Source organism: Camelus ferus, chromosome 3 (assembly GCF_009834535.1).
Source record: "Camelus ferus isolate YT-003-E chromosome 3, BCGSAC_Cfer_1.0, whole genome shotgun sequence".
Lineage (NCBI taxonomy): Eukaryota > Metazoa > Chordata > Mammalia > Artiodactyla > Camelidae > Camelus > Camelus ferus.
In genome coordinates this window covers 29,639,264-29,661,473 of record NC_045698.1, presented here as the reverse complement: position 1 = coordinate 29,661,473, position 22,210 = coordinate 29,639,264, and the positions used below count along the sequence as shown (strand labels likewise).

Sequence of the window (22,210 nt, the reverse complement as noted above, 5' to 3'; positions counted from 1 at the left end):
ACTAATACACTGGTAACGTATGCCAGTGCTTGCACAACCTACTTCATGTCTACCTGAATCTTCTTATAATCTTCTCGAGAAAACGCCCTTGACATGAAAGGCCTTTGACATGACGCCCTGACAAAGCATCAGGTAAATTGTCCTGAATTGGACTATCTTCCTGGTAATAATCTTTCCTTCTTTGCTTTGGACTTCTAATATCAAAGAAAATGAGCAAGAGGGTAAGGCTTATGACTTCAATTTGTGAAGAAGGAAATTAAGGTTTTGGGGCTTTGTTTTGTTTTGCTTTAAAGGCACAATTTTTGGACTGCTTCCTCTATGTCTTTATCTTGACTTCACACTGTTAGTATCTTTTATCATCATGGGCTTAGTAATAATCACTGCAACATATTCCATTTTTTTTAAACACTACATCCTTATATTCTTTCAAAAAAAATAAAAGCACTGAATCCCTAGGCCCCACCCTTAAAGTCCACAAATGTATTTGTTCTGGGGCACAGCATCCTGTTCTGATCACTGACTCCTACTCTCCTATCACATTTAATCACCTACTCTGGCTACAACCTTCACACAGATCTCTACCCTCTCCCTCTCCTGTCTTACCTTTTTTTTCTTGACCAGCTGAGATCCCTGGTTTATCACTCCAATGGCTCCCTTGCTGCTGCCATCTTTTCATCGCAGCTCTCCGACAGAACCTCAGCCTAGATGATCCCACCTTCTCTGTGCTTGGTAAATGGCTGAACACCTCCAGAAAGGACCAACTACTTTATAATCCATTTTCAATGGATCACTATGAATTTGTGATCATCAACCTCAACTAGGCCTTCATGTCATGACTAGAAATCCTACTAAGCTTTACTAATTTACTCCCTTTCACATTCAAGCTTTCTCTGTCCTCCTCAAAAAACATGAAATCACCTCCTTTCTTTGCCAGGATGCCATCCCTTTCTCTTGCCCATTCAACTACTTTCCAATGCAGAAAGAAGCCATGAAATAGAAATGCTTGTAACCTGCAGCTACCATGCCGCCGCATCCGCACACATCCCTTCTTCCTTTCTCCAGCACAGAAGGGCAGGTATCCTTTCTCCTTCCCAGTCCCTCCAGCTGTTCTCTGGATCGATCCACTTACATCTTCTCAGGGGTCCTACACGATTCATCACCCATCGTCTCTGTCTTCAAGCCACCCCCTCATTCTCTCCATTGCTCTTTCCCATCAACCCTCAAACAAGCTCAGGTCTTCCATGTCTAGAAACCTCTCCCTGAACTCTCCCTCCTCCTCTACTTAAAGCTCTATCCTTCCATTTCCCTCGACAGTCACACATCTTGAATTTTCTACATCCACTGTCTCCCTTTCTTCACTTCCCACCCCTGTCCCGTGACACTTCATTCTGGCCTCTGCCTCCATCACGACACCAAAATAGTTCCCCTTGAAGTCCTTCAAGATGTCCATTTCACAAGCCCAAAGGATATTTACAGGACGTTTTTTACTTTACCCTTCATCAGCATCTTAAATGATTCCTTTCCCTTGGCCTCTGAGATGACACTGTAGCATCTTCTCAGTTACATTTTTCACTCTTATGTGTCAACTTTGGAATTCCTTATGGCACAGACCTATACTTCCTTCTTTTACTCCATTTTCACTCTGAGTGAAAACTTTGTGGCTTCAATACTACGTGTAAACCACTGACTTCCAAATTTACATCTCCAGATACCTCTGCTCCCGACCAAGACGGCACTGAGTTTCCTTATGGTTGTCTTAAAGAGGCCTCTAACTGAAAATGTCCCCAAATGAAACTACTCTCCCTGCCCTAGGCCTGATCTCCCTCCATGTTCCCCACTCACCTGAGAAGCCAAATACTGGGGAGTCTTCCATGGTGTCCCTCACCCAGTCACATCCAAGTCAGTACTAAGTCCAGTCTATGTTCCTACATAAATAAGTGGTAAATCTATTAACCATAAATAACTGTAAGTCTCTTCACTTCTCTCCACCTGGTCCAAGCTACCAACATCTCTGGCTCCAACAGATAAAATAATCCATCTCCCTGAATACCTCTTTCCACTCCTCCTCCATCCAGTCTTCATTCTAGAGCCAGGTGACCTCCTTAAAATGCAAACCTGATTATGTCACTTCCATGCTGCAAAACCTTCAATGGTTTTCTGTCACTCTTATGATAAAGACTGTAACACAGCCGGCAACACCACGTGAGATACAGTAGCTGCTCACTTCTCTGGCCTCTCCTTGGGTGATGCTCCTTGTCAAGCTCTGTGCTCTGGCCACACTGCTTTCAGACCTCAGTGGTCCTGGGTATCTTCTTGGCTCTTGTTCCCTCTCCCTTCTTCCTCCCACTTCCACTCCTGTAGATTTCAAATACCTTCCTATGAAAGCCGTCCCTAACCACCAAGCCCCGACTTGGGTCAGGTCCCCTTATACTTTTATTTCACAGTACTTAGAACTGTTTTTAACTATACTTGGTCAATGTCTTTCTCTATTCTAGACCATGAACTTCCATAAGGCAGAGGCTATTTCTGAGTTGCTTATCATTGTACCCCAGCTCCTAGTCCACTGTTCTGCTGGGCAAAATGTAGACTGAGTTAACGACTGAGTTTGTGAGTGAGTGCATGAACAAATGAATTAGAGTCATGATAGATCTTTATACTCAGGCCTCAATATTCATCTTTATCCTCCCCCAAATCACAAACTCAAGAATCAAGGTCAAGCATATAGTATTAAGACCAGTTCAATATAAAAGTTTTTTTTTTTTTTTATAGTTTTTCAGGTGCAAGATGCATGGAGGAAAAAAAAACAAAACATTAAAAGGGAAGGACTAATAGGGTCCGATCTGTGTTCTCCAATTTAGAGAAAGAAAACTGGTATCTCTACTTTATATTCATTCTGAATACCCAACAAGAACTAGCTATACTTCATGAATGGATTCCTTAAATGACTTCAATCACTTTGTAAATATATAAGAAAAAAATCACTTTCACATACTTTTTAAAAGACAAATCATCTAGGACCTTAAGTAAGGACTTAAAATGCTCCAAGTGCAGTACCTATGCATGTACTAAAACCAACGTTAATCCATCTCCTTCCAGCTTTCAGAGTTCATCTTTAAATAAGCTTATAGTACTATATCCCAAAGTCTTTTACAAATTCTTGGGCTTAAGCTCAAAAGATATTAATCAAAGTCCAAGTAATTTATTAAACTACAAGTGGCCATAAAACAGAGTTAATGCAATTTGTCAGGCAGAGCAAACCAAGACATGGCTTGACCTATGAGCTTTTAAGACCCCCTTTGAAGAGCTGAGTGAAATCACTAGGGAAGGGGTTAAAATTCAACTTCGCTTTATATCCCTCTTGAAATAATGTAAAGTGCAAGCTCCTGACAATTTCAGATTATGAGCGATAACTTACCCAACAAAATACTTCCTGAGTTTTCCCATGAGGATTTTTTAAAAGTTCAAAATGCTATCTTCAACAACATGGTTATTATAAATATCCTTCCTCTTTAAATCATGGATTTTTAAAGCAGTTGTCCTTTGAATTACAAAATCCCAAATCCCAGAGAAGTCATTCTAACTATTATGTTAACTGGACATTAATATTTTACTACTTATATTTGGCAGCATGTCTTTTTTTTTTCTGGAAAATTGTTCCTTGCTGTATCAATATTTCAAAATTTAAGACAATGAAATTAAGACAATTTAGACCTTTGAAAATGATCAAGGCAATGTTAGGCTAAGCCTTAGTTCTCTATCACCTGCATAAAAAACTAACTCATAATTTAGCAGTTTAAAACAACAAACATTTATTATCTTACATTCTGGGGGAGGGACCCAGAAGAGACTTAGCTGGGTGATTCTGGCTCAGGTCTTTCATGAGGCTGCAGCCCAGCTGTTGGAGGGGAGGGGACTGTAGTCATTCTGAGGCAGGACTGGTGCTGAAGGCTCCACCTCCTAGGTCACTGTCATGGTGGTTGTTGTCAAGAGGCTTCAGTGTCTGGACTGGGGGCCTGAGTTCTTCATTCCACACTGGCTGTGGGAATCCCTCACATTCTTTCCATGTGGGCCTCTCCACAGGGCAGCTCAAAACATGGCTGTTGGTTTCCCCCAAAATGAATCCAAGAGACAGAGCAACAAAGACAGAAGCCACAGTGCCCTCGAGTGATCTAGTCTCCAAAGTCACCCATCTTCACTTCCACTTTATTCTGTTCAGTAGAAATGAGTCACAAAGTCTAGCTCATACCCCAGGAGAGGGAAACCTGGACTCCACCTCTTGATGGGAGGAGTATCAAAGAGTTTGTGGACATATTTTTAAAACTACCACATGGGCAGTGGCCAGAAGCATGGGCGTTAGACACATTTGGAAGTAGCAAGATCTGTGTTTGAATCTTGACTGTGCTACTCACCAGCTATGGGTCCCTCCCTGTGTCATAGTTTCACCAAATGTAGAAACAGGCTTATAGGGGTTTTGTGTGGGATTAAATAACATAACATGAAAAAAGGCTTTGAAACATCCCCTGGTCATAGTGAGCATGGCCTTAATGGTGCCCACGGAACAGTAACTGGTGAAGCAAAGTATTCATCAGGTGTCCAACAGGTAGAGAATGCACACTCCTTTGACCTGTAGGAGCTTATAATCTTGCAGTTATGAAAGTAAATCTGAATTTACACATTAAAAAAAAAACTAATTTGACATAGAAAAGCTAATTTTTCCTCCAGAAATCTGAGGGCTTCCTATAGAGAGGTGGTCAGAAAAGCAGTCTATACAATATAAGGAAACATATGGTTTAAATATTTTTGTTCATTTGTTTTTTGAAAGCAAAGAGGCTGTTTCTTCAACTTCAATTTTCTCAGAAGTGCTGTGTATAAAACAGATGAACGCACAGCACTTTGCAGGGTGGAAGCAGGCAGTGGAGCCGGGGGGCCCTCTCCTCTGGACACCCCAAGGGCCCTGCTTGCTGGAGCACCGTTTGCAAATCTTCATGAACAGTTTGTGTTTGTAATCTCACATATGAAGGTCAAAGGTCAAATGGTCCTTTGACCATTTGATCAAAGCTCATGGTTTAAAACCAGGCCAACTAAATGTAGCCATTTAAGTACAGAAAAGTTTCATATACATGATCTGAAAGGTAGTACTTTTTCTCATTTAAAAACGTGCAATGCTTTAAACAGTAGAATATGTAGGGATTACCTTTCAGTCAAACCATACTTATTCCTTTTAAGAAAAAAACATTTTTACATGATTGTCCCTTTGTATCTTCTTCGAAGTTAAATCTCACTCAGAGCCAATAATTTGTGTTTTATGTAGATTGTGCCACTAGATACTAACTCTAAGCTTCCAACAACTTGCAATCAAAGCAAAAATAAACAAAAAGCTTTAAAGTCTATTCTTTTCTGAACTTAGATTTAGAGGTTAGAGGAATTTCAGCATTGGGGAGCCTTAGTTATCTACGTTATTTGTCTTCTCAGAATCAAAGCTCTAATAATTTATAAGAATTTCTTCTTTTGAATTTCATGCCCTTAGTTCCAAGGTAGCCAACGGTAATTTTCAGTTGGGACATTGCAAGTAAAAAGATCAAAGATTTCATTAAATATTCCGCATCCCTTATGTAAAATATAAAAAAATAGTAACTATGGAAAGACTAAGACATAGAGGTTAACTATCCAAACTCAAACACATGATAAAATAATAAAATATTTGAATTACTACACAACATCAATTACACAAGCATACATAAAGGTGGTTGCTTCCAAGCCTATTATTAGGACTAGATCAAAACTTTATTAAGGTGACTTTCTGATGAGTTTTATGGTCAATATATGTGCATATCAAGATAACATGTCTGACAATTGTTAGGCAGGCTCTGAAAATAATCCCCAGAACCAAAGCTGACACTAAATCCAGCTTACTAAGAAATATACCATGCATGCTTCATGATACAGATTTTGTCAAAGGCTGCACGCCTATCAAAAGGCACCAAGGATAGGGATTTGGCAAGTGGAGAAGAGTGGGAGGGAGTAAGTGAGTGTGGTACTAAGAGTGTAGGCGCCGAAGCCAGAAAACTTATCTCTTCAACTGTGTCATTTACCACCTATGAATCCCTGCACAAGTAACTTCACTTCCCCGAGCTCCATTCCCGAGGCGCTCAAGGCTACGTGACTCACAGTGAGCAGGATTAAGTGTGACATGTACACACAAAGCCAAGCACATTGAAGGGAGTGGGTCGTGTCTGACTTAGGGGGTCCTGCTTCAAACTTGATATTCAGGATACATGTTCAAAGTCAAATTTCTTCCAAGTTGTCACACTGTTATAAGGACTTCTTAGCTAACTGACGAAGGCTCAGCTACACATCTGCCTACTGAATAAAGTTTTGTTCTTACTGTTGTTTTGTTTTGAGAGCATGCCCTGTGCCCAAGATGATGTTAGATATCAACATCATTGTATTTTTCACTCATAGAGCTTACTAGTTACAAAGATTAGTCAGTTGAATATACGAGAGGGTCCAAATAAAAGACTGTATGTATGGAATTTTAAAATGTTATAATTAAATGTGATGTGATATTCTGGACTGAATTCTGGAACAGAGAAAGGACATTAGTGGAAACACCAAGAAAATCTGAATAAAGCCTGGAGTTCAGTTAATAGTATTGTACTAATGTTGGTTTCTTGGTTTTGACAAATATACCATGATTATGAATGTTAATATTAAGGGAAACGGGGTGGGGGTAATAGCGTAGTGGTAGAGAGCATGCTTATCATGCATGGGGTCCTGGGTTCACCTCACCAAACTTTCATCCACAAACCATGGAGTTCAAGCAGGAAGAGTGGCCAGTGGAATCATGACAGTGTAAGGAAAAACGCTGGACTATGAGGAGAGAAAGGAGATTACCGCTAGCCTTTCAGTGGAGTGCTGAGCCTCCAGGGATTAGCTGACCCTATACAGGGGTCTGAGCTTTTGTCTTCTCTATGTTATTTTATAGCTCTGAGGAGTCAGAAATTAACTTGAAGAAATGAGATATAACAGTAATTTTTGTCCATACAAATGTGAAGCAGTTGTGCCCCGTGGAATGTAATTGATAACCCTATTCATTTCAATACTCCTCTACCATATACACATTTGTGGTTCTCCTTGGAAATGGCTATCATGTCTTTTCCAGTTCCTTCCTTCATTAATATCTGTATTATTTTACATCTGTTCATTTTATATCTGTAGGCTACTCATGATTTTACCTTTTAAGAAAATCAACCTTTAACAAAGAGAGTCAACTTTATAAAGTGTTCCAATAATGGGAAAGTGTGCCTCCTTTTAGGTTCTCACATCTTACAGCGTATCATCACAGGCAGTTCTTTACCCAGAGGGGCCTTTTACCACAACCCCCATCACCCTCCTGGCCAGCTTTGTCCCTTAACTCACCAAAAGTATCACTTTACTTAAGGAGGGTCTCCCAACACTGGCAGATAGAAACCTCTCTTACAAACATATATATCTGGGAATGGCTTTTACTATTGCTTTTAAGAGCCAAATTTCATAAGCCACCAATCCAGACATATCTTTCATTTTTATTGTATGGTAACAGTCTGGGCACATTAACTTCGGTTGATCAGAGAAAGGAGAAGAAAAAATATGAAAGAAGCAATTAGTACCAAGTGATCTTTTATGAGTGAAGGTTTGAAGTCTCCTCTCTTAGAGCAGGAGGGTGCTATGGGAAGGCATCTCTTTCTGTGGTGTTCAACACTGGCCTGGCATTGTTTTGATTCATTTAAACTCCAACAACTTTTTGAAGGAAGAATCACCGTCCCCACTTCAGTAAACGGCAGAGCCAGATTGGTCTGATCCCAAAGCCTATCTCGTGCCCTGTCCAGAATGCCAAACTGCCTTTAGGCTTTTTGCAGTGGTTGCCATCCCAGTGGGCATCTGCCAGCCCTAATTCACAAGCCAATCTCTGCATGGTCCCAGGAAACAGAGCTGCTGGCCAAGTGTCACTTGTCTAAGTTCACAACCCACCCACTCAGATAGTTAACACAGCTGACTATCACCCTCATACATGAATGATGGAGGTAAACCACATGTTATTCATGGTGAAAGTCGACGTGTATGACTGGGAAGGTGGCGCAGCAGAAAGAGCCCTTGAAAGAAAGCTAGAAGTGGGTTATAAATCTGTCACTGTTGCTGTGGAGTTTAATCCTAGGGAAGTCTTGTCATGCCAGTTTCCTCACCATAAATAAAGTGAGGATGTTGGATTCAGCTTTCCTTGGGGGTCTAGTAGATTATTCCTTGGGTGGGGCTGCCCCTGGCATTACAGAGATTTAGCATCCCTGACTCTGGGCACTAAAAGCCTGTAACTCTTTCCAGTCCTGTAACAACTGGATTTCTGAATGCCCCTAGGCCTTGCTTTAGCAGAATGGTTGAGAATCACTGGTGGAGGATCTCAAATTCTATGAGGGCCTATGGCTCTACTGGGTCAAGACTGTCGGTATAAGCACGTGGCAGGGAAGTGGGAGTGGAGGCGGAAACCCCAGGCCAGCTCTACCATTGCAGGGTCCATTCAAGATCCTATTCTTCAAAGGAAGCCGTGCTATTGGTATCTTTAATAGACCTCTTGGAATTCTGTTTAAAGAACAAATTTTAAAACTGAATATATATAATGATCACACAGGAGAAGTTTGCAGAGACATCCTGCAATAGTCACCACTGCCCGGTAAGGACTAGGCTCAGGGTGGCCATCCCAGTCATCCCGCCCAAGAGGTGGCCTTGTATGCCACATTCACAATAAAGGAGAAGGGCTAACAGCAGAAAACAAAGCCACAGGCCTGGCACACCCTACCTGCTTCTGGTTACAAGTGACCCCAGGGAGCTCCAGATAGGCTGCCAGTGCTCAGTTCCCAAACTCTTCACACAAAATGTCTACCTATCAAAAAACGTTACCATGGTTTAAGTTCTGGCTCTGGAGCCACTTTGCCCATACAGCCTCTCCTCAAACACTTTAGTCCAAACAGGTCTCCCTTCACTCTAAATAAATGTAGCACTTAAATTGTGTAACATAATTTTTCATTACATTGTATCATTGTCAGCAGTTCGGTAGTCACACTATGTACACTGTTAGTGTTGCTTTCCTAGCTTGAATGCTAGGTCACCAAATCAAGGGTCATGTCTGATACTACTTTTATATTCCCCAGGGTCCAGCACATTCCTGGGAACACAGTAACAGCTCAATAAATATGTGTTCTGTCTTTGATTTTTCACAGTGATCTCAAAAGTACCACTAGCTTGGCCAAACTTGCATCCTGTCGACTAATAAAATATTCTATTTACTCAGCATCTTTTCCTAAGTAGCTTTTAAAGTACTTTTCAGATGACATAATTAACTCACACATACGCTCAATCTACTGAAAGAATAAATAATAAAAGCATTAAAGTGTATAGGACAAAGGCAAAGAGAGTGAAAATGTTCTGCTCTGTGATGAGGGGTGTACCAAGGGCTGGCAAACTGGATGTGTCTCCTAAGTCCTATGGAGTCCCATAAAAAATTCAGAATGTCTCCATCTAGCTTTAAATATTAAAAAATTCTATATGTTTCTGAGGCCCTGAACAAGATCCACACCTTGGAAAGTTGGTCATCTAGTTTGGGTGCCATCGTTAATGTAAGAAGAATTCCAGATTTGCTCTGTAAGCTTAGGTCCTGGTTATCACCTGATCCTACCCACATCCCTTCGCCCCCAACTCTCCACAGACTTCTTGTCAACACTTCAGTTTCTTTCTCTGTTTTACTATGCACTCAGATCATTAATAAAATATTTATTGAATGTCTATTCTCTGACAAGCAAAGTATTGTTTCGCCAATGTCTCTAGGGGAAATAAGATGTTACTCTGGCTGCTAATACGACAGATCCTTCCTCTTCATTTTGCTTCTCTCTCTTTAATCTTTCTGACTTGTTCGGTATAAAAAGGGGGTGTCTTCTTCATTCATCATTATCTTGCCCAGGGATTCTGGTATCTTCTTCTACCCCCACGAGAAGAAGCCCTTGTAAAGGCTCTGTCCTCAGGAATCTTTCCACAATTTCTCATTTGCATACACTTCTCCAGCTTCTTCTTTACTTTGCTTTGTCAAATAGAGGTTCTCTGGGATAACAATAACATGACTTGAAGGTGTCCAAAGACAAGCTCATAGGATGACGTAAGATCATATGCCATCATCCCGACCAAGGACAAAGGCTGATTCCCTGACCAACAGCAACCAAAACAGGAAGTCTGACTGAGTTTGCAAAAATTACAAAGCCCATTAGAGACAGAACTTAGAGGAGACCCAGGCTTCCTGACACTTCGTTTACTATTATTTTGTATTATGCCATCCTAACTTGGGGGTTTCTTATAGCAGAGGAGAACTTTGGTTTAGAAATTACATATCTGAGTACTTATCAGTGGGTCTGCCACAATTTTTTTTGGAGCAGAGAGGGAAGGTGAATAGAAGGTAGGGAGTAGTGAGATAGATTTTTGAATTAAAAAAAATGCACTTCCTAGATCATCTCCTCCTTTGTATGAGAACAGAATAAAGCAAAGAAGCAAATGTAGTGTGGACAGAGAACTTAACGCTAAGGGATGAGTGAAGAATCTTACTGCAAACATATACACACATGACAGGGACAGCAAGGACACTTTCGACTAAGAGCATAGGACTGTCACTGGCCCCTCGTCCTGACTGAAGGTCTGTGCACATAGTAGGGATTTCTGATAGGCCCAGATGTCAGACTATATCACAGTAGGTTTTTTCTCTTTGCCAAGGAAAAACAGCCATTTCTTTCATGTCCAGACTTGCTGAAATAAACAACATTGTCATCATCATCAACCATAAAACATTTCCAGCAGGAAGACAGAAGATTCTCAGCTGTGGCAGATTCTGAGGGGAAACATACTTTAGTTGGGAAGCCTCCGACAGACTCCTAAGAGAGAAACCAATCCTAACAGATAGGTGTTGAACGCAGAGGATGGGCCAGAAATCCTACAGAGGTTGTGCGGAAACACCTCAGTCCTGGGTGGTAGACATACAAATTTTCACACAGGAGAAAAGTGAGTCTCAGAGGAGTGAATGTGCATGTTAGCGGTAAATCTCAGACTCACACTGAGCTCCGATGCATCCCCACACGGCTGCCTCTGAAGCACACCTTCTCTGCTATATGTACCAGCTTGCTTCCTTCCTCCAAGAAGGTGAGGACTCAGTAAGTGCAGAGCATTAGGGAACCTCCCATAGCAGTGATGGTGAGATATCTCTGCTCTAGACTTCCCTGTGGCATCAGCTTCAGAGGGAGACAAGGTTGTTGACTCAGTCATGTTCTGTATGTACATCTTAAATCCCAGTTGCCTGAGGACACATTTCAGTCTGCTGTATTTTCATCTCGCGTAGGGCCAGATGGCATATTCTCTAGGACTGGGACAGCACAAGCCTTCGATGGATGCTGATTGCTAAGACTGACTCATGCTCATGGAAGCAGAGGTCTGTAAAAAGAAGACCTCACAACGTAGTCTCTACCTGTCTGTAGTAAGCAGCCTCAATTTGCTTGTCTTTAGAACATTTTACATCTGCTATTTTGGGGGTTGGTATTCCTTGACAGAGAGAAATTATGTAGTTGTGTGTAGAATTCCATTTACCTGCATAGTATTACACTTCCCATAGACTGTAGAAGCTCAGGCATGAAAAAATGTTTTGAAACTATTATCATGTTCTGACTGTGGATGATTAATAATCTGAAAAGAATTAGTTGTTTACAGGTTTGAAATTAGTGTCATGAACAGTGTAATGATATGGCTAAAACAGCTTGTGAATATTAAGCTGATTTAACAGATGTAGAAAGTCCAGAACTAAGGATTTCACATCTGGGTTTTAGAGGACATACGTCAGGAGGGACGGCGAGAATGTGGAATCGAGGGCATATTGGTCAGGGCAGAAAAAGGTGGGCCTCACAGTGGGTGAAGAACAGCTCCAGGAATAGGCAGAAAAGAATATTCAGAAAGATGCAACTATGTGCAATAGCCAAGACATGGGAGCAACCTAAATGTTCATCAACAGATGACTGGATAAAGAACTTGTGATATATTTATACAATGGAATACTACTCAGTGATTAAAAAAGAATAAAGTAATGCCATTTGCAGCACATGGATGGACTTGGAGATCGTCATTCTAAGTGAAGTAAGCCAGAAAAAGAAAGAAAAATACTATATGATATTACGCATATGAGGAATCTAAACAAAAAGGAAAAAGAAAAAAGACACCAATGAACTCATCTATAAAACAGAAACAGACTCGTAGACATAGTTAACAATCTTATGGTTACCAGGGGAAGGGTAGTGGGAAGGGATAAATTTGGGAGTTTCAGATTTTCAAATGTTAACCACTATACATAAAAATATATTAAAAAACAGTTTTTTTCTGTATAGCACAGGGAACTATATTAAATATCTTATAATAACTTTTAACAAAAAAGAATACGAAAATGAATATATGTATATATATATGCATGCCTGGGACTTTATGCTGTACACCAGAAACTGACACATTGTAACTGACTATATACTTTAATTACAAAAAGGAGCATTATGTCTGTTTCCTAATACAGCACTTAATTAGATTCATTATGTGTGACTCCAGCACCTTAATGGTAGGCCAATGCATAGAAAATGTTGATTCAGTGCAAGGCAGAATTTTTAAACATGAATCTCTCCTAGAATGGACTGGCCAGTGAGGAAGCAAGATTCTCATCAGATTACTCCCAAGAAGAGGTAAGCTGGCCCACTCTCAGGGAGGGCTACCAAGATGGAAGTTCTTACCTCTAAAGTCAGTGATCATACTAATCAACCATTTTGTTGGGTATATTATTTACATTATACTGTCCCAGTTTGAAAAAAAAATCACTTGCCAAAAAGATAGCCTATATTGCATTGTTCACACAATTAATGGAGGTCTGACTCCAGTCTTACTAAACTTCAGTTCTTATCAATTCAGTATTCAGAAACTGATTCGGTGATTTGAATACTCATATTATTTAAATCATTACCACAGAGATTATAGGGTTGTCTTTTTTTAAGAAGAAAAAGTGATGGTTGGTATGGGCACATGTGAACACGCTGAGAAATAGAGGTTATTTTCATTACTGACATACTTGCCAAAAACGCGTTCTTTGCAAGTAAACCAACTCTCCATAATTGTGCAATTTACTGGTAGAATGACCAGAGAAGCTTAAGATTAGCAGATTTAAAATTATATAACCCATGCCTTTTTTCTAAGCTAAACAACGCTGTGCCACATTCTCACTCTATCACTCAGCTTTATATTTACTTTAACAATGCTTACCAGCAGATAGCCAAAAAGGCTCGCCAAGCTGGACCAACTTTAAGATTTGTTTCCATGCTGGGCTGGGGTGCTTCATGCACTTGGCAGAAGCAGCTCTAACTAGGGCTCATTTATTACATTACGCTATAAACATTATGTCCTGAGCTAAGATACTCAACATGACAACCCCATAGGTTACCAAGCATCATAAACACCTGTTAACACAGGCACCAGCGATAGCACAGAGAAAGCATCTAGTATCCACGTTTAAGAGGTTTATGATGTGGAGTCTGCTGTTTAAAAACTAATAATCAAAAACAGCACCAAATTCTGCCTAGAACAAGTATTTGCAAGGCAAAGTAATGCTCAGTTTGAAAAAAAAATGCACTCATGTCATCACTTTGTCAATTCATTTATAGCCTTTCCTTTCACAACTTTGCCCATTAAGTGTTGGCTTCCATGCCATTCGGAAGACCAAAACTGTAATTTTGCTGTAATATATTTACTCCAAAAGAAAAGCTGAATGTTGACTCACCAAATTTCCTTAGACTCATGTGAAGCAAAAAGTTTACAAGGGTGAAAGGAGATGAGAGATGGGACATACTTAAGCTACAAATGATGCTTTCCAATGGTCTCTGGGCTTAAAACACATCTTTTCAGCTCCATCTAAAGTCCATCTGAAGGGAAACCATAAATGACCCAGACCTCCTGAAATCTAATCTGGGAACACTGAACTTTGCTTTTCTCAAAAGTAAAGAGATTCCTCAATCACAGAAAAGATGGGAACAACAATCCTGTCTACTAAATCATTTTATTTCGTTTCAATCCAGCATTTTAATTTCTGGAAATGTTTTAACACTAGTTATCTCCAAGGTCTATCGCTTGGCACCCCAGAGAAAGGACTTCCAGGGTGACCCAGAAGAAATAGCCTAGTGCCCCAGTTGCTCAAGGCGCAGAGCTGCCGCAACACCTGTGAGGAAAGGAGAAGTGTCTTCCCAGGCACTCATACCAAGGAGTCTAAACACCCCAGCGGCTGTGGACAACAGCACCCTGGGAAGCCATAGATCCAACTTGGGCCCGCGTCTCCGGTACTCTGCACCCATACATCCACACATCTAGAATTCCTGTCCTCCTTTTGCAGGTATCCTAAGAGTTCCAGAATCCTCCACCTCCAGCCCTCGGCCCTTCCAAGGCAATGGCTTTAGTGTTCTAAAGTCTGTGGTACTTAAGTCTTAGGGAGAAACTCCTAGGACTCCCCAACCCTCTGGCCTCCCGTTACCTTTCCCGGTCCTTCCCAAGGTCTCCTGGCGGCACAAACAGGCGGGCGGCACCTCTTTGGCCTCCGCCCCCGCCCCCCTACCCCCGCCGCACACCCTACTGGCTCAGGCTCCGACACGCCTCCCCAGGCGCACACACGCGCGCACACACACAGCACGCACGTACACCCGTTCAGCACACATATCCCGCGCCAGGCCACCGACTCCCGCAGCCCGGCCCCAGCAGGCGTCCCCCATCCCCGGGTTATATATAAAACACTCACCCCACAATAGACTTACCCCTGCACCCGAAAGTGGGGGACCCTGCCAGGCACCCACTGCATGCCGCCAGAGTCTTCTCTCCAGACCCGCCGTTACCGGACTCACCCGCGGCTCTCGAGCCTCGGGCAGTTCTGTCAAAACTTTAAACCTGGTTGATTTCATAACCACTAGCATGTCCAGGGCTGGGGAAGCTCGGATCGTCACGATCTCCACCCACCCCAGCTCACGGGGACTGGTGGCCGTGACTCTACTGACCCCAGCTCCTAGGGTGTCAATGCTCGGCTGTAGCCCTCACAAACGCGCCAAGGGAGGTGCGCTTTGGGGAGCAGAGCGCGGTGTGGACGCGCACAGCCTGACAACCTCCCCTCTCCTCCCGCCTCGTCGCCGGGGACCTCTCCCCGCTCAGCAGCCGAGCCTCAGCGGTTCCTGCCCCAGCCCGGCTCATGATGTCAAACAGAAACATTCGCAGAACTTCTAAGACTTTAACAAAACTGGCTTCGGAAGAAGCCCCTCCATGCACCACAAACACGGGTCGGAGCAAGCGCCAGCGTGGAAAGGTTCGCCTGTCACCCCCAACTCCCTGACGCCCCCCCCCCCGCAACTTACACACACATACGTCCAGAGCGTGGATCGGGTTACAACTACCCACCAGCAGAAAACAACTTCTTGGCGAGGAGAAGGGGAGTACGGCCAACCTCCAAGTCACCCGGAAAAAAATTATCCGTGTAAATACATAAGGCAGATCCCCACTTTCACAAACAACTGGCGTCCCAGGGTCAACTCCCAGGCCCCCTGACACAACAGGGGGAACGTAAGAGCTCGATCCCGGAGCCCCCTTCCAGTACCTCCGAGCCTCGCCTCCGGACAGAGAGCGCGGGTTCGCGTCCGCGTGTGGGCCGAGGGCGCAGGGCCCGCCGGCCTGCGTGGCCCCAGCCCGGGGTCCCCGCCGCCGCCTCGGCTCAGCAGCAGCAGCAGCCGCCGCCGCCGCCGCCGCAGCAGCCGCCGCTGCAGCCGCCGCCGCCGCCGCCGCTCCCTAGACCGCCTCCTCTTCCCATGGCTGCGCCCGGCTTGGCAGCTCGCGGGCTGTCAGGCTGGGGAGGGGGAGGGGGCGGGGTGAAACGGGAAGGGAGGATGGGAGGGGAGGGGTGGGAAACGGCGGCCGCCGTTCACCAGGGGTCACGCCGGGCCCGGCCCGCCGCCCCTGGGACCCGGGCGGCCGCCGCGAGGGGAAACGGGAGTTCAGGGCGGCCGGTTCGAGACCCGACCAGCATTCCGCGGAGCTGGGATGAAGCGTTCCCGGGCGAGGACTTGGAGTGGGTGCGCGTCACTCCCATCTGGGCTGCGCGGCTCCTCCTAGAGGAAAATATTGGTAGCTGCAGGACACTTCCTTCCTCTCCGCCCACTCCTGTTCCCAAAAAGACAGCAGGACCGAAAGAGCTGAAGTGCCGTCAACAAATTCAAAGAAACGCTGACAGAAAAGTTAGCTAGCTGCTGGCATGAGGAAAGAAACGGACCAGAGAGCTTGAAAAGCGTAATTAGCAAACCAAACATTGCCTCTTTCCACCTGCAACCAATTTCCAAACTCCTGCTCTCTGGGACACGGTGGAAAGATAGTTAAAAGTTGGAAGGACCTTATTGTAGAGGTTAGAAAACGAGACAGGTGAAGTAATTTACCAAGGACACAAAGCATGTTAGAAGAGAGGCGTGTCCAGATACCGGAGCACAGGGCGGCACAATGTCCAGAAACGGGCCTCACCCTGAGGACTGTCCTTGTGTGTGACCGGGGGAGCGCGTTTTTAACTGCCCTGCGCTGGACTTCTGTCAAATACCGGCCTGCCCACCTCATTCCATTGCAGGGTAAGGAAAGTGAGAGGAGAAGCTGCCACAGTGCTTCAGAAAGTCAGTGTCTTTGTGCATAAGCCTGTCATTTTGTTAAAGCATCAAATTCCCTGTCACCACACACGTTTCTCAGCAGAAAGTACAAAAGTCCAGTCCTAGGTTGTCTGAGATGTGACGGAGCAGCCAGCCATGCTATCTTTTTACTATTTACTTTACTGCCGACAGCCAGTTGTAATGTCATTTATTTAACAGCTTTGGCTTACCAAATGACATTTTTTTTAAAACAGGGCTCCCAGACACAAAGCCAAATTTATACCCAGAGAGAAATGTTGAAGCAACAGCTTAAAGAAACCAAGCTTCCTAGGACTAGAATAAAAGATTCTCAGGACATGGAAAACAGCACAGTGAGGCCAAGACTTGGGAAGGAACATAGGACCAAGGACTTTGGGACAGCAGCTGTCACAGAAGATTCCCTTGTTTTTAAAGGAATTGAAAAAGTGGGAAATTCTGTTCCTTAAAGTCCTTTCTGGTGCTCAGCTGTGGCTCAACAACCCAACTGTTGAAGGCAAAGTTCCCCAAAATGAAAGGGGAGGAAAGATTCTAGAGAGGGTGTAGATTATTACTGTCCTATCCTGGGGCAGGAGGCAAGTGGGTGTTGATCTTGAACTGGTTCCACTCTATCCCAGCAGAATAGTAGAATAAGATTTTCTTCCCGAAGACTCCCTTAATCCCTTGATTTCTGGGGCCCCATGTTTTGCTAGAGCAGTGGGAGTGCTTACCAGTGTCTGGAGCTTTTAAAATGGGAATTGCCCACATAGAGGGAGATTAGGACACAGGGATGCAGAACACCTGCTGGGTGGTCAGTGCTGCCAGGCTGGCTGAAAGGGCAGCCCTGGCAGGAGTGGAGACCAGGCAGGCAGTCCTCAAATGCTGACTCCACTCATTCTGGGATGACCTTCCAAGTTGGCTCTTCAGATTCTGGTACCGCCAAGTTCTCTCTTTATAGCTCCTCTGTGCCTTCTCATCTTTTTTCTCCTCTACCCCCATCCCTCAAGCTCCGAGAATCTTGATCCAGTGTCAGAGGTGCCAGATGCGCTCACAAAATGTTTTCTAAGATCTGTTGTATCAGCCCTGAGATGATTCCAGGGCCATGCTTAACAAAGAAAGATTACCTTCTTTTTCCCTCTGGGTTCAGCTATAGCCTTCATTCTGTGAGACAGGAAAGTTGACTGCTCCATCTTTGGTAGAAAGGGAACTGTGCACAGAAAACACAGATCAATATAAAATATTATAGAACCAGATAGAAATTTGAAACTTAGATGAAAGGCAGTCCTTCTTTTTAAGCCCCATGAATAAAAGTCCTCCAGTCTCATATATGACCACCTGTAGGTCTATAGGAGCACTTGCCTCTATATATTTTCCAGATTATGAAGGAAAATGTATCTGAATTAACTGACTTAACTAATTAAGTCACTGAATTAACTAATTTGCTCTAAGCTACATACAGCATATGCCAGAGCATGTTTACCTTACGAACTGTGAGATTGTGCTTACTCATACCTTCCCCTCTACCTGGAATGTCTCACTCTGACCATGTAGGGAAATTCTCCTTAACCTTCAAGTTCCAGCTCAATTGTTTCATACCTGGCTCTTCCAAAGATGGAATTAATTCATTAACTATTGCTGCGTCTGCATCCTCATGGGTCTTTATACCTACTTTTATTAAATATTTCAGTTTTTATTGATATATCTGCTTTCCCCATTAATTCTGAGGTCCCTGAGGGAGGCACTATATATTCTTAATATTTATTCCTAAAATGTCTAGGTTGGTGTCCAGCAAATGGTAGGGTGCCCAATAAATATTTAACCAAATTGAAGGAAACTTCAGAACTCCCAAATTTGTATCTCAAACCCAGATCTTCAGACAGAGCTCAAGATTGCCACCCTCCAAATTTTCCCCATACTCTACGTTCAGAATATGCTCACTTCTTGACTCCCTCCCAGATGACTACCCGGGCTGAAGCACCACACTCTTTCTACTGGTCCTGCTTTCTTGGAGAATCCAAACTAATACAATACTAATTGGTAAATTAGTTAGTGAGATTCTAAAAATAAAACACACTTACTTTAAGGGATTTTTCAAAACGAACACTGAATTCTCATCCACCAGGTTCCTTCATTCAACAAATGCTGTGGACCCTACACCATGACAGATTTCTTCTGGGGACTTAAGATGCATCAGGGAACAAAACTTGCATAGGCTCACAAAGACCTTGCCCTCATGGGACTTGCAGTGTAGTTGGGAGAGACAATGAACAATAAATACAATAAACAGACTGAAGTGTTTGTCCAAGAAAACTATACTAGGATAAGGGTTTCAAAATGAGCAGGTAACAGGTAAAAGGATTCTGGGAACTTCTTCTTTGCTCAGGACTCAGTGGAACAGAGCACGTGATGGTTATGAACACGCTGGATTTGCTACTTGACTCTCTTTGCCCTTGTCCCCAGCCCCCACCCCCAAAGGCCTTGGTCAAGAGGATGGCAGGGGACTCATGAAGGGAAGAAAACAACTTAGGGACATATTTACTTTTCCTTTCCTTTACTGAAAGGCAGCAGGGGAAAAACTATTTCACGATCTGGAAATTCTTAGCCAAGACTTAGGAGGAGGTCCCTGAGGCAGAAGGAAAGCTTAAAAATCACCATTTATTTTATGAATTTCAAAAAAATAGATCTATCCATTCAGAGCTCTTAAAAACTAGAAGGAATATGATTGCCTTGACTCTCTCTAGTGGATTCAGAGTCACTCCCAGAAAAGCTCAGGGCCTGGGCAATGCCATCTATGTGCAGCCAGCAGGTGAAAAGGGACAAAACAAGATAGTCTCAATAGGGACTCATGAATGAATGTTCCCCTTTGAATGATTTAAGAGTAAAGATTTAAAAAATGACGTGGAGGGGACAGCTCAAATGGTAGAGCGTATGCTTAGCATGCATGGGATCTTGGGTTCAATCCCTGATACCTCCTCCAAAAATAAATAAACCCAATTACCTCCCCTCGCCAAAAAACAAACAAACAAACAAACAAAAACCAAACCAAAACAACAACAAAATAAATAAAAATAAAAATGAAAAAAAATTGAGCTTATTTTCTCTATCTTCTCACCAAATGCAAAGTCTTTTTAAAAAGCATCTGATAGACAGTCCTCTAGCCTCTGCCTGGATAATTATATTGATTATAAATATATTACCTACTAGCTCCTCCCTCACTGGGAATTGCGTTCCATCTTGTGACTGCACTATTTGTTAAAAGAACTTTAACCAGAATCTGCTATTCTATTATTTATACCTGGTTCTATCCCTAGGGCACATAGGGAAAAACTAGAAACATAGATTTGTTTTTTTCAAGAGACACACTTCCCGGAAGTCTCACCATAAGTTACCACTTCTCCAGGCCAAACATGTAGGTCTTTCTACTACTTGTCATATGATAAGGTATCCAGATCCTACACCACCCCAGGCCTCTACCTTACTGTATGCTTCAGTGCATTAAAACCTTCCTAAATTGCTGTTCCTAGTATCAAATTTAGTCCCATTATGGTCACCACAAGATAGAGGAGGACCATGAACCTGCAACCAGATGCTCTGGAGTAATGGAAATGGCAGAGGCTCTCGAGTCTGGTAGATGTGGTGGATCTCCCCTCCTCCTCTGCCCAGCTCCAATCCAGCTTCCATCTGTCACTCAGCCTATGCTGCAGGGAGGTGAATTTACCAACCCTACCATGATCAGGGCATTTCCATCCCTTCTTTCCTCTCACATTCAATCCTTTCCTACTTTTTGTCTTCACGTTGTTTCTTATTTGGTTCTTTCCTTCCATCCTCTTTATTTTTAAAAGAGGTGGAAATACAAAAGCAAAGAAGGATGTGAGTGAGAAAGGAGTCTGAGCAGGGATGAAAGTTTCTCATAGCAACTTTACAGATATTAGGCACACAGAGCATTTCCAATTGCTAAACAAACCATCAATCTGGTTTGCTAACCTGATTTCTCCCAGGGCGTCGTAAAAGCCCAAGAGGAGGAATGCTGAATCCTTCGCACACGAGAGGAACAGACCTGCCTACCACCCAGTGTCCACCTGGTGAAGCCAGGAAAGATCAGGTGAGGGGATGGACTGCTGGAGAATTCTTAGCTGGAAAAACTGCTTAGGTAGGGCAAGGGCCATTGACTGAGGAGAGAGAGGGCTTGCAGGGTAACAGCACTTTTCTCAAGGTCACACTGGCCCTTCATAGCACTTGCTGAACCCAGTGAAGGCTGAGACATATTAACCAGAGAAACTCATGATATCTTTAAGAGGAAGATTTAAGAACTAAGTCAAATACGTCTTCCCTGTTATACATAAATAATAAATCAGAATGTCTGTTGAAGTTAAATTTGCTTCATAACTTTTTTTCATGTTTTCTTAATGTTATACAGTATTCTAAGCACATTCATACCAATTATGTCAGTTTTTCTGTCCTGTGAAGGAGGTGCAATTATCCTCTCTTGATCAGTGAGGAAGCTGGTGAGAAAAGCCAGGCAAAGGGACCAAATCATACAATTCGGTAGATATAGGGGTTGGATGGGAGTCCAGAGCCTTTCTGAGTCAAGTCTGTTCTTGGGACTCTTCCACAGCCTCTCCAGCTATCCACGCCAACCATCCTGCCCATCTCCTGTTTTTAAACCAGCAGACCACAAACATCTGTCTGAGGCAAAAACTTTAAAATTTTCCTCATATATATATATGTGTATATATATATATATATGTGTGTATACACATATATATATATATGAACATTTAAAAATTATTTAGAAAAATTACACTTAATTATTAACTGTGGTTTCCTCTAGGAAGTGAAAAAATTTGGAAAGTGGGAGGGAATGGGGGAATAAAAAATCAAGGACTTTTATACTTTTCTTTTACACTCTAGTTTTCCTTTTTTTTTTTTAAACAGGTATAGTTGATTTGCAATATTATGTAAGTTTCATGTGTACAACATAGTGACTCACAATTTTTAAAAGCTATACTCCATTTATAGTTATTATAAAATAGTTTTCTTTTAACTCGGGGAACATAAAACCTGAATCTGCATAACAAAAACCTCATCTATATCAGAAGTTGAGTATTCACATGATGTTGAAACTCTGCTTTATGAAATGCTTGAATGGCAAGCTCCTCTAGTAGATTAAATGTATAATTCACTTTAAAATAATTTTATTCACAAGCAGCAGTCTAGAAACACATCCATTGTACAACCTCTCATCAATTTATTATATAATTACTATATACTTTTATATAATCATTTTTATTCTATTCATTATATGCCTTATTATCTATTTGCCTTATTTATTTATCTATCTATTTAATGTTTTCTTAGCTCCCTTTTGCTAAAAGAGGATTTGAGGTGCCTTCTGGAGAAATATGTGAGCTGTAAACATGAATAAATAAAACAAATGAGAAAATGGAAATGGAAAC

The 22,210-nt window shown here is 42.6% G+C and overlaps 1 protein-coding gene across 3 annotated transcripts in view; it reads right to left on the bottom strand.

Moving 5' to 3' along the window:
- Positions 1-16,216, bottom strand: part of GHR (growth hormone receptor) — a 238,772-nt gene extending 222,556 nt beyond the window's left edge. Inside the window, exon 1 of one of the 3 annotated variants that reach the window (XM_032471550.1) lies at positions 15,713-16,216. The gene's annotated coding sequence lies outside the window, so the exon portion shown is untranslated. Of the gene's footprint in view, positions 1-14,885; positions 15,094-15,712 lie in introns of those variants that run through there. The other 2 variants (XM_032471555.1, XM_032471566.1) reach the window with 2 other exon arrangements.
- Positions 16,217-22,210: the final 5,994 nt, after the last annotated feature.